Source organism: Gymnoscopelus braueri (assembly GCF_963280865.1).
Source record: "Gymnoscopelus braueri genome assembly, chromosome: 18".
In the NCBI taxonomy this organism is placed as follows: domain Eukaryota; kingdom Metazoa; phylum Chordata; class Actinopteri; order Myctophiformes; family Myctophidae; genus Gymnoscopelus; species Gymnoscopelus braueri.
In genome coordinates, this window is record NC_137618.1 from 50391319 (window position 1) to 50405266 (window position 13948).

Here is a 13948-nt window from a genome sequence, read left to right on the forward strand (position 1 = left end):
AGATTTAAAACAACTTTAAATTCACACCTCAACAAAGTTTACAACTTAGGCTCCCGACTCACACCAGGTACATTAACATAGGAAGGAGCCTAGATGCATATCAATTGTCCATTGTGTGACCTGTAGTGTAGGTGTTAAGCGACGTGCACGTCACGTCATTAAACTACAGTGTAAGCACATCCAAAATGAGCATAGCAACACTGCCTATGATGGGAGAAGACATCGAGGAAATCTGTAAGTCACTAGGATATATAAAGTGACGAAACAGCTTGTAAGCGAAGTCAAATAACTTAAAAAGAAAAGGACAAAAAATAGCTAATTTTGGAAGTGGGGGAGCGCACCTCTTTGACACATGCACGCGCGCGCAGCGCATCAACCGCATCAACAGTGCGCGTTCGCGCGAAACTTTTTCGGGTCTTGCGCGGATTGGAGGTCTTTTTTTGTTACTTTATTTCCGTTTTAGGGTTAACCTCTGATCCACCCTTAGCTCTTGAGTCTGACTCTTACCAAGTCTGCTTATTTGGCCTGTGGACCACCCCACAGGGTTTTCTAAATCTCACCTGCACAACCCAATATTATGCTGTTGTTACAAATTTGTTGCTTTTAAATGTGCAAATGATATTTTTTAAAATGATTTAAAAAAAGTATTTATATATATATATATATATATATATATATATATATATATATATATATATATATATATATTTTTTTTTTTAAGCAGTTAGAGAAGTGAGGGAGCGCCGCTCCCCCGCGTCCCCCCTCCACTACACCCCTGGACAAAACCATCAATGATCTTTCATTTTATTTTTTATTTTTTTGGGGGGGGGTACTTTTTATGCCTTTATTTAGAGAGGGACAGAAGTAGGCTGACAGAAAAGGGGGAGAGTGACACAGCAGCAAAGGTCGTTGCAAAGGTCGACATTGAGGCCTATGGTGCCTGGACCGCCACGCTACGGCCCAGGCCAACCATCAATGATCTGGAACGAAGGGTGCATGATCTGGAACAATACATGCAAATGGATGATGTCATCATAACTGGATTAGACGTTAAACCTCGATCGTATGCAAGAGCTCCAGCTGAGGGAGGTAACATCAGTGAGGATGCTGGGCCTGAAGATCTACAAACGCTGGAGATGCAGGTTTGCGATTCTTAGAGGGTAAAGATTGACCTCCATGCAAACGGCATCTCAGCGTATCACACCCTTCCTAGGAAGGACCTCAAGTCTAAACCTGCTATCGTTGTTCTTCTGGTGAACCGAAAGCAGCACAAAACCCAACTATTGATGCAGGCGAAGAAGCTGAAGGGATCTCAGGTCTATCTGAAGGAGCAACTTACCAAGAAGAATGCCCGGATTGCAGGAGAGGCCCGCTTCTTCAGGAAAAACGGCAAGATCAAAGCAACTTGGACCAGGAATTGCAAGGTGCTAATACGGCTGAATGGATCGACCCCTGAACAAGCAAAGACAGTAATGGTAATAGAACTGAAAGACCTTGAGCCATACAAATAATGTTGCTATCTCCTTTAAGGAGTCTATGGCCTGGTGGGCTCTCTGTGTTTTTTCTTCTCATGGAGATGATCAGGAATAGTCTGTAGCAATGGAGCCGGTGATGCTATCTTTTCCCTCTCATTTTGTCTCTTCCTTGGACAGATGCTTCTGTATTTTGGGCATGGCATGCAAAAGGATTACATTTTTTTTAAAATGTATTGTTTACATGCATCTTGCATTGATCTCCTGGGTTTTTGCATAGAACTTTGCATGGCTTTCTTTAGTTTTTTCCCCCTTTCTGATTATTGCATGGCCTTTTGCATAGAACTTTTTGCATGGCTTTCTTTAGTTTTTTCCCCCTTTCTGATTATTGCATGGCCTTTTGCATAGAAATTTTTGCATGGCTTTCTTTATTTTTTCCCCCCATTCTGATTATTGCATGGCCTTTTGCATAGAACTTTGCCTATCCCTATATTTTAATTGGCAAAGGTGCGCATGCGTGCCTGTGGCTTTTCTGTGGCTTGTGGCTTTTCTGTGGCTCTGTGTCTGCCTGGGTGCGCGCGCAACAAGCAACCGTGCGGGGGATCAGTGTACTTTGGGAGTCGCGAGCATGCGTGGCTATGGCTTTAAGCAACCGTGAGGGGGATCAGTGTTGCCAGATTGTGCGCAAGCAACACGCAACCAGGTTCATGAAAAAACCTTTGGCTTTTCTGTGGCTCTGGTCTCTGCCTGGGTGCGCGATAAACACGCTGTCATGTTTTCAATCATTGGCTGTCCAATGGGGATACTCTCCCATACTCTGAACGGGCGGCCTCGTCCTCCCAGGCTATGGTGCTAGACACGCCTCTCGCCTCTATGCCTACTACACACGCCTGCTGTCGGATCAAATCGCTGTGACACAGAGTAATATATAGGATAAGATTTAGGTAAAGTACTTGAGTAAATGTACTTGCCGATACACAAACAGTACAATCCGATCGGTAAAACACCATTGTAGGGAGAAGTATACATGCAGCACTGCAGCTACGTCTCTCTCGGTAAAAAAATGTTGAATGGAGGAGCACAGAGCTGCTGCTTCTCTCTCTGAGAGACGGTGAGATTCCTCGCCGCACCTCCCCCGCCCACTCACACACACCACAGCACGTCTCAAGTAGTAAGTAAGGAAGGAATAGCCTTCTAACTTTTTTTTTTTTTTTTATCCCACGATTTTGTTACCCCAAAATAAGCGAGCCCTCACTAGAGCCCCGTGCGCGGCTAAAGAGGTAGGGCGCCCGGACCTCTAGTTGGATACATTTGGATATATATGGGATGGATAAACCTCAGCTATTGCTCGTTTGTTTTTGTATGGACATATAGATGGGTTTCCGCGCGACGTCATCACAGAGCAGAGTGTGCTATCTGCGCATGCGGGAGGTAGAACGACCCGGAAGTGCCATTCACTCTATTGTTATTTTCGGGATTTAGATAGGCATAATGCTGCTATTATAGGCATAATAGGCATAATGCTGCTATTATATACAGACAGATCCAACTTCCGACAAATCATTTTTATTGAGTAAAGAAGATATTACAAACTGCATCATTTAATCTACTTTCATTTCACCCGGTGAAGACCATTTATTTTATCAATGTACTATGGCCAGAGCTGCTGCGGGTAATAGCGCCCTCTACAGGCTCTTCCCTCCACTGCGCGCGCATCATCCCCTCATGTTTACAAACGGGAAACCCATCTATGGGCTGCGGAGTGGTGGACCTATGGGTGGACCTATGGTTCTATTGTATGGACATTAAGGCTGCTGAGTGGTGGACCTATGGGTGGACCTATGGTTCTATTGTATGGACATAGAGGCTGCTGAGTGGTGGACCTAAAACATTTAGACCCATTGGAATACAAAATGCTTTGGTAGTGACAGAGACCCTGACAACCACTTCTTTAATAGTATAAATAACTGTGAGTATTATACTGATGAGCAATTTAAATGTGTCAAAATGGAAGGTGCCTTTTCAATCATTCATTTTAATAGTAGGAAATATCTAAGGCAATTCAGTAAATTAAATGTCATTGCTTTGGGAAAGGGTCATAATGTGGAAATGGAGTTGTTTACAAAAGTACCTGATACTCGCCGACATGCTCTCGCGAGCATCCTCAAGGAGGTGTGAGAGTACAACAGATGAAGATGTTCAGTGTCATGTAAACGCCCATACTATGATACCATACTATGTGAACATGGTATCTGTGTTATGTTATGTATTATCATGGTATCAGTGTCATGTGAACATGGTATCTGCTGCGCTTCCTGTGTCAGACAAAACGTCTAGACAAATAGCTGTTGAAACAGAAAAAGACACAGAGTTGCAGCATGTCATGGAGAACATGGAGAACATGGAGAACATGCAGAATGGATGGCCTGTAGGTTCAAATAGCTGTTGAAACAGAAAAAGACACAGAGTTGTAGCATGTCATGGAGAACATGGAGAACATGTCATGGAGAACATGCAGAATGGATGGCCTGTAGGTTCCTGGCCACTGTTCTACCACAGTAGGAGGTGAGCTGAGTGTTGTTAATGGACTGTTGCTGAAGTAAAACAGAATAGTCATTCCACACAAATGAAGACAGGATCTGCTAAAGAGAATCCATGAAGGTCATCTCGGTGTCGAAAAATGTAAAAGAAGGGCAAGAGACACAGTGTACTGGCCTGGAATTAACAAGGACATCGAGAAAATGATAAGCAGATGTGAGACATGCCAGAAACATAGGAACAAGCAAACCAAAGAGCCTATGGTGATAGCTGATGTGCCAACAGCAGCATGGCATAAAGTAGGAATGGACTTGTTTCATCTGAAGGGAAAAGATTATCTTTTGGTCATAGACAACTTCCCTGAAATGGCATTACTCTCAAATACATCATCAAGCTGTGTCATAATAACACATACAAAATCCATCTTTGCCAGGAACGGCATAGCTAATGTCGTCCAGAGCGACAACGGCCCATGTTGCAATAGCAAAGAATGGCAGAGATTTGCAGAACAGTATGACTTCAAGCATGTGACGTCTAGTCCTATGTATCCACAGGTAAATGGGAAAGCTGAAAGGGGAGTCCACATTCTAAAGCAACTGCTGAAGAAAGCTGCTGACAAAAGAACTGTAATTTTTTTCTTTTTTTTTAACAAACTAACAAACAACATTGTAAAATGTATATGTGATTGATATGTGATGTCTAGATTGTCTAGATTTATTGCAGGATATGAAAGTCAGTTTATGTTTAATAAAAATGCTGGCTACCTAATGCTAAGTGTATTAATGTTGCACTATGATATTCTGATATTGTTGCACAGATATTCCTTGTAATGTGCTTTAAAATAAATAGTTGGTCTGCATTATTCAGCCTGATCTCCAGAGAATACCGTAACATTGCACGGAACGAGTGCACTTCATTCCGTGGATAGTCGCCTCGGAACTCCCAAATTGGGTGCATATGTACGGCGAGTCCCACGGTGGGCGTAACCAGTCGCAACACGGAAAAACCCGGAAGCAGAGCAGTCCGCACAATAAAATTTACGATTCTGTGCCTATCGGTACATAACTCAAACGGCGCTGAGTAGGCACAGGCGAATGTCCCACCGTTCAGGACGGCAACTCGGTCGCCTTAGCTCCCTCGGTGGTCCTTCACGGGGTGACAATTCGCCTGTGACTGCGCGCCTCCGAAATGGTTTTGTCACTAATGCAGCGCCGTACCATATGCACGCAATTCGGGAGTTCCGAGGCGGCTATCCACGGAATGAAGTGCACTCGTTCCGTGCAATGTTACGGTAATCTCTGGAGATCGGGTTGGCATTATTAGTTGCTTCACAGAAAGGGGGATGTGATGATTATCTATGTGTGGTAGGTGTCAGTACTGTCAGTAGTGTGTCAGTACCTATATAATGAATGCATAGACACAGGAAGTGAGTTCATATAGAGTTCATGCATCTGACAAACATTGTACACATGGTTGATGTAAATAAACGTGGTCATCATTGACTCAACGAACAGAACACCTCGCTTCGTATTTCATATAACCGGGGTTACGTTAGTTATATATTCAATACTCCGCTTCGAGGTCTCGCTATGGGAGAGATTTAATAAACTCCCTTATTGTAATCCCGAAGTTCCACTGAGTTCTACCAGCCCAAGGCACATCATTGCCTGGAAGTAACACATGGGACAGCCTGCCACCAGGGGCGCAGTATAGTCCAAGCTGTAGAACCTAGTAAAGGTTAAGGCAGCATCACAAATGTCCTGAATAGAGACACGGCATAATTATGGAAAGAAGGTAGGGTCATCTACGTCATTTTCGCTATCATGCAATTCCAGACGGCAGATTCGTCGCACCATGGAGCCAGACTGCAGCCTTGAGTTCGGTGGAATGCATTGGAGTTAATGAGAGCCCGGTGGATCAGCTCATGAACAAAATATATTTCTGAATGACTGAGACACATGAACTCTGCAGCCGCACTGAGGCCCCTGCTGGAAAGCATCCCAGCCCAAACATTAACGTAACTAATAATTGGGCCGCACGACCCGGAAATGACCGTAATAATCCTAAAACGGGAGCGAATATCACATATATATACATATATATATACATATATATATGTGTTTTTTTTGTCCATTTGTCATATATTTTCAAAACATTTTCCACATTTATGCATTAAATAAATCATGATTCTGTCCATTTTGAATAGCTTGTATACATGATTATTGTGCAATTGACAGATTGTTGCTCAGTTAATAAGGTATGTTTATAAATGGCAGTACGGCCACACCACGCTGTATGTTTAAAATAAAGCATGAATATATTAATCTGTCAATTATTTTTAATAGCTTAGTATTGACTATTGATGCATAATAACATGTATGTTTATCAAACACAATTGTATATATAATTACACAATATATGTTGAAAAAAATCCAATCTAAAAAGAATTGATTGGATAAAAACCTGTGATATGTTTTCTTTTATATTCCTGAACCGATTATCTGACAAAGGACACAATCGTTCAGAAATAGTGTTTGTTCACAAGCTGATCCAGCTGACTGCCATAGACTTCAATGTATTTCACCAAACTTCCGGTTCAAGTTTTGTCTCCCATGCGCTAAAATGTCTGCTATGCATGCAATGGCGTCTGCCCACCCCTACCTTCTTTTCTAATTTCCTTGAATAGAGACACCTCTAAGCAGGGCCCAAGATGCCGCCATACCCCTTGTGGAGTGTGCCCTTCGACTATGGAATGCCCTCCCTGACCATCTGAGAGCACCACAGTCCATTGACACTTTTAAAAGGGGACTAAAAACCTTTCTTTTTAACAAAGCATTTGCCTAGATGGACTCAGTGATGCCATGTGTTTGTTTTAACTTTTTAAACTTCTTCTGTGTTTAGCTGACCTTTGATCTGAATTTTATTAATTTATTTAAATATTAAAGTTTTATTATTATAGTTTCTTTTTGTTTTTGACATGTAGCACTTTGAGATTACTTTCAAATATAAAGTGCGTTACAAATAAAATGTATTATTATTATCATTGCCCTCAAACCTACTGGGGGCTGCATACCACTGCTGGAGTAGGCCAATTGAATGGCCTCTACTACCCAGCAGGAAAGCGATTGTTTTGTGACTGATTTTCCACGCATGCATGGTGTCCAAGCCACAAACAACTGGTCCGACTTCCTCGAAGCCTTGGACCTATCAACATACACCTTCAGTGCTTCATGGTAATCTGGGACAGAGGTACGAAAGGCGCCTGAGACGGGGCGTCCAGTACCAGGCCACGGTTCCAGGACGGTACCAGGGACTTGGATACTGGCAAAAGACGTCTCGCACCTTTCATAAACCGGCTCACTAGGCGCTGTTTGCCCACGGTGTCATTACCCATGCCAATGTGAAACGCTGAAATGGCCGCTAGATAAACCTTCAGGGTGGCAAACGCCTGTCCCTTGTCCATCAGGTCTTGTAAAAAAGACAGGATGACTTGCAAGGGCGCAAAGTAGGATATTGTCTGAGCATTTGCGCACCATTTCTTGAATCTGTGCCATTTCCCAGCGTAGACGCTACGGGTGGACAGGGCTCTGGCACTCTGTATGGTCGCAATGACGTTCTGAGGTAGCCCTTCGGCGCTCAGATTAATCCCTTCACGATCCAGGCCACGTCCCCTGGGCGTCCCCTAGGGAAGGTTTTACATGTTTAGGGGTGTTTCTAGGGACACAGGAGTTTCAGAAGAGGAACTGGGAGGGGTTACTGGAGAAGGTGTGTGCCAGAATGTCCAAATGGAAGTAGTTGCTACCCCAGCTATCATATAGGGAAAGAGTCCTGGTTGCCAATAACCTAATCGCCTCAATGCTTTGGCATAGACTGATTATCCTGCCTCCACCACCAGGCCTGATTGAGGATATACAGAGGGCGCTGGTCAACTTCTTTTGGTCAGGCCAACACTGGATCAAAGCTGCAGCCTTATACCTGCCAGTGCGTGAGGGAGGGCAGGGCCCGATAGACATTCCATCGAGGGTCATGGCTTTCAGGCTGCAGACGGCGCAAAGACTATTGTACCACTATGGAGTGAGCTGGGCAGATACTGCAAGGCTACTGCTGAGGAGAGGAGGACAGTTGGGTTACGACAAGCACCTCTTCCTGCTGAAACCAGAGGAGACAGACTTTACAGGACTCACACCATGCTATCACTCAGTGGTAAAAGCTTGGCAGGGGCTAAGGATCAACCGAGGCTAAGGATCAAGGTGCAACACCAGGGATGTATTTGAAGAACCCCTCCTCCATAATGACTTTATTACATCAACAGTGCTGTCTTCTGCCAGTATACGTAACAGTCTGTGTGAAGTTAGGCCATATCCTCAAGGCCACCAGAATATCGGTGGAGGAACTGGGGGAGAGGGCTGGAATACGTTCGTCGCGGCGGCTACAGATGATGGTCGAGGAGGTCCGTGGATCTCTGCCAGGTCCGTATAGGGCCTTTATTGAACAACAAACTGTTTGCGACCAGTGGGATGAGGAGGGTGAGTACACTCTCCCTGTACTGACTGTCTCTGCTGCTGTGGAGGACTGGCAGGAGGATGGGGGTTTCCTGTCTTTTGTAACTCCAGAGCTGGGGAACTTTGAAGACACAAGCAAGAAGGCAGCGTATCTCACGTGCGTGAAGGTGGCCCACCGGCTTTCTCTGAGGGGAATGAAGGCATCGAGGCGGGACAGTTTTTTTGGTCCAGGCTCTACTCCGAAAGGCAGCTGGCGGTCCCTGTACAAACCACCCATTGAAAAACGGGTAGGTGACCTCCAGTGGAGAATTGTACATGGGGTGATAGCTAAGAACAGGTATCTGGCACACCTAGATCCTAGTAACGGGGTGGGGTGTCCATTTTGTAGACAGGAGGAGACTGTGTATCACTTGTTTATTGAGTGTCCCAGACTAGGCAGGGGGGTAGATTTTGCAGAGGGGATAACTAGGCAACTAGGGGAGATGTTTTCTCTTGAAAGTTACATTTTTGGTCCAAAATACAGCAGCAGGAGAAGACCTGTTGTAACTCTGGTTAATGTTGTGTATGGGACTGTTAAGTTGGCCATCTGGAAGACCAGGGGCTTATTACACGAAAGGAGAATTAAATAAGCCTGGATTTAAGTCAAATCCAGGTTTGACAAAGTCTAGTCCGTACAGCCTGGTTTATTCCGTTCCATGTACGCCAAGCCAGGCTGAAAAGGAGCGACTTTGTCGAGCTAGACCTTGTCAAGCCAGGCTGTGTCGAGCCAGGATGGTAATGCCAGGCTTCACGTATTCCTATAAAAGACCATCAAAGTCGATAGCAGAATCCTTGAACTTGAGCAATCATGGAGCCCAAAACCAGAGCGGCGTTCTTCTCTGTGGCTGAACAGCAGCACTGCAGCAGCTCATGGTAACGGGGGTCAAAAAAAGGCACGTTTTTTTCCGGGCTTGTAGATTTTAGATTTTCGCATAAGAATTGAATAAGTGTGGGAAAACTCATTGGTTTGTGATCAGATTGACTGCTTAAAGGGGCAAGACCACTTTGGTAGAGGTGGACAAGAAATAAAAAATAATTTCTCTGTGTGTGTGTGTGTGTGTGTGTGTGTGTGTGTGTGTGTGTGTGTGTGTGTGTGTGTGTGTGTGTGTGTGTGTGTGTGTGTGTGTGTGTTTGTGTGTGTGTGTAGTATGTATGTCAGAAAGTTTTTATAATATAAAAATAAATCTGTAATCTAACAACTATATGAACTATAGTGTTAACAGAGTGACAATGACATATCACATGAGTCATTGAGAAACAACTATGATTCACGGTCACACACTATTTCAGTAATATAATTAAAATGATTATATCCTATTGTATGTATTTCATTTTATTTGAATGCAGGGTCATTAAAATGAGTCCATATACAGGGAGGCACGGTGGCGCATAGAGGCGGCCATCCGTTTACCTCGTCCGGTCCTATTTGGGCCAATCGCGGCGCTCCCCCCTGTCCACATGTCGCCAATAAAAATCCACCCGGTCCACTTGTTGCCAGTGAAATCTCTTCCCCCCCGTCGATTTGTTTCCAATCAAAACGCTCCAGTCAGCTGTCCACTTGCTGCCAATAAAATCGGCTCGCTCCTGTCCATTTCTCCCCACCCCTCCCTCCCCCGTTCAAAACAAACCGTCCCATGCGGGATTTCTGACCAATCACAACACTTCGTCTTTGCTGCTGATCCGGTCTGGGTCTAAAGCGGATACGGAAACGGTACTTGCATTAATCTGTGGGTACACATGGCCGGATACGGTAGGCGGGCTCTAGACAGGATCTGAGCACAGAGCAGCAAATAGAAACCCCGTGGGGGTTTCTGGGGGGTGTAAAACACCGCGTTGACCTGAGAGTGAACCACCTCTGGATGGATGTAACTTGGAAACAAACCATCGCCACTTATTTTAAAGGTTTTATGAATGGACACTGGCTGACACGGGTGTTGTCATCATCATCTAACTCAAGGTAAATATCATGACTTCTTCAAAGTAGCCTACTTTTGTAATTTGGTAGTCTTTAGCCATGGTTCGCATGACGCTCGTCCGTCACAAACGTTATGGAACCACTTGTTCCTGGTTTTCGATTTTTTTTTACATTCACAACTGTACATCTACATAAACGTTCAGATTTCAAATATAAAGTGCTGACCCCCATGCCACGGATGTAATAAGTTTAGCCGCAAAAGGTCTAAGTATCTGTATATTCCGTATTGTTCAATAAAAAGCTTTTTAATCCGATTGCCAGCCATTTTCTCCGATGCTTTCAACAATGCGACACTACTGGTTAGGAGATGTATTGCACCCTGATACATCTAAAAAATATATAGAAAACAGCCGCCGATCGGATTAAAATGCTTTTTATTGAACAATACGGGAGACATGGGTACTTATCGTAGTCCGGCTCAACTTGTTACATCCGTGGCTCGGGGGTAAGCACTTTATATTTGAAATCCGAACGTTTATGTACATGTGAGAGTTGTAAATGTAAAAAAATCTAAAACCAGAAACAAGTGGGTCCATGACTGTCATGGTATGACGCGCTAGTCTTCTGCATGCAATTCATTACCATACAGTTTGTTTTGTTTATTTGTTATGATCCCCATTAGCTGTGCTGTGCCCTAGTGCACCGCCAGTCTTCCTGGGGTCCACATATAAAAACAATATACATTTAAAAACATTACAAAAAAGTACATTGAACTTTATAGTCCACACTTTGTAAAGACATTTTAATAGATCCTGTACTGTGGATTAAATGGCGAAGTTACTGTCCTGTTATTGCAACATTAATATAAGCTTTTACGGATCATTGACCATATAAAACATGAATATAGTATGTTAATGCACACAAGCAAGTGAGGTGGGGAAAAACACTTTGGCTCATCAACAAAGCATAACAAACAAACGGTTGACCAGCATTACATAACTGCCTTAGGTATATACTGGCTAGCATTTAACAACCTGTTGTCATGATGTTGCAGATGACTTCTAAGAAAAAACATAAGGCCATAGGAGCTGATGTATGGATGTCAAGGCTGAGAACCTTTGCTGCCACAGGGGTTTGGCCCACTGAGGCTGGTAACAGGCCATCCTCAAAACAGCCCAAATGGCACTGTCTTTATACAAAGGTAAAGCGGTTTTCTTTTTGTTCATATTTTATCCACTCATCACTTTTTCATAGATTGCTTTAGCTCCATAGACCAACGTGTCTCTGTCACAGTACATTGCCCTTACATTTTAAATGTAAAAGTAGGTCCAATTTTGATTTCTTACAGATTGAGAAGTGTCCGGTTCTTAAGAGGGGACAGACCGCTCTGTTTGGCGGGCCTCAGAGATGTATTTGTGGGTTCCACTTGGCAAAGGTAATCTTAACCACATTTTCTGAAAATTATCTACAGTAAAACATGGTTAGATATTGCACATGATAAATAAGTATGAATAAGGAATTGATTATAATGATCATCTTTATTGAAAGTCTGTTTGGCATGTAGGTGTGTTCCAGATGTCGGGGGAGAAGTGGCAACGCCACCTGTGAAAGATAAACAGCAGAGTTTAGAGTGGCATGCCAAATCTGGTTTGTTTTGTGTCATTTTACTGACAGTCAGTGAAGTGACATAAAATAGACTCATGCAAATGGTAGTCATAGTTATGATAATGGTAACCTGAGTTCTAAGAATGTAAATTTCATGGCTATGTTTCTCAACACTTACCTGTCCTCTCCTGTCGCTCACTCCCAGGGTGCATGACAAACAAAAGTCCCCAGGGCAAAAACAGCTGCTTTTATGGTTCCGGGAGGGTTCCATCAGATAGGATTGTGCAGGGGGTGGGGCAAATGTTGTAGATTGATGTTTGTTGGTTTTATTGTGGTGTTTGGGGATGGTAGTTAATTATAGATCAGTTAAGGGATGTCATTTTGGGGTTTTGATGGTATATCATTGGGTTTTGAATTGGGGGCAGTCTGTGAAATAGGGGATGATAGAGCACCCCTGTGGTTGGTAGCACCTGAGGGTGGGGAGTATAAAAGGCCGCTCTCTGAGTCAGACTGTAAGTAGGTCTGGTCAGGGTAACATGTGCCCGGAATACATTGTTTAATTGTTACGATGTATGTCATGGACGTTGTGATATTTGGAATAAAGGCCCACCATTGTGGTTTGATATATTTCCTGCCTCTGCCTCCTCGTGAGCGTACAATCAATCAGTAAAAGGAGTGGACAGAGTATAGACCCCGGTCAGTCAGTGAAGTATATAGTGTTTAATCTGGTATCTGGGCACTGGACAAGTAAAGCCTGGTTTAACCCCTTGTCATGAATTGCCTTTTTAACCAATGCATTTTCCTTAGGCTTCCAGCAGAACTCAATCTGCCCCTGAAGCTACCAGCAGCACTCCATCTGCCCTCCCTGGACCAACCAGCAGCACTCCATCTGCCCCTGGAGCAACCAGCAGCACTCCATCTGCCCCTGGAGCAACCAGCAGCTCCCCAGTACCATCTGTCCCAGGATCAACTACTGTCCTCTCTGTCCCAACTGCTGCCACATCTCGTGCTCCCTCTCAACATCCAGCACGGCCTGTGTTCAGACTTGAAACGGTGACTATATACCATGCATGTCCCTGTCATCTTTGCATTTGACCATGATAAAGGAGATGATTCGATATTGCCTATAGCCTTTTTTGCTCATTCTGACATTATTTTCCAGTTTGAGAAACGTCGTTTTGGTGGGACCCTCAGTGATGGTATTAAGCCCAACCTTAATTTGGCAAGGAAGCCTGTGCAGGTTTGATGCCGCATTAATGCTTTTGTATTTGACAATAACTGACATTTAACACTCACATAGTACTGTATCTATATCTCTTAAACTGCCACCTTTGTGTGACACTGTATTTATATTTCTCTCTCCAAGAAATCATCCACTACCACTGCCTCCACCATGCCTTGTTCCACCACCCACGTTTTTACCCCTGTGAGGACAGCCCCCCCCCAAAACACATCCCTCTCCCAGAACCCCAACTTTTATACAGACCACTTCCCCTTTCTCCCTGCCACCCTCCTCCACTACCTCTGTGAGACCCAAGGCATCTGTCATTGCTACCTCTGTAAGTGTTATTCAAACACGCATTTAAATACATAGCCTACTGTAAGAAATTGATCATATTTCAATACAGCTTTTGTATTTTTTTATGTGTGTTTGTTACCCTGTGTCACTGTGTCACTGTGCCAATCACTGACAGAGTGGACCTGCTGCCACTGGTCCTACCACTGATGCCACCACAGGACCAAGTGTGACCACTTCCGCTGCTGCTCCTCCTGCTCCTCCAGCTGCCGCTACTCTCTGTGCAACTGGATTTGATTTCTGGTTGCCATCAGAAATTAAAAAAAGTATTCCCCAGCAAGACCAGAAGTGGATTGCATCT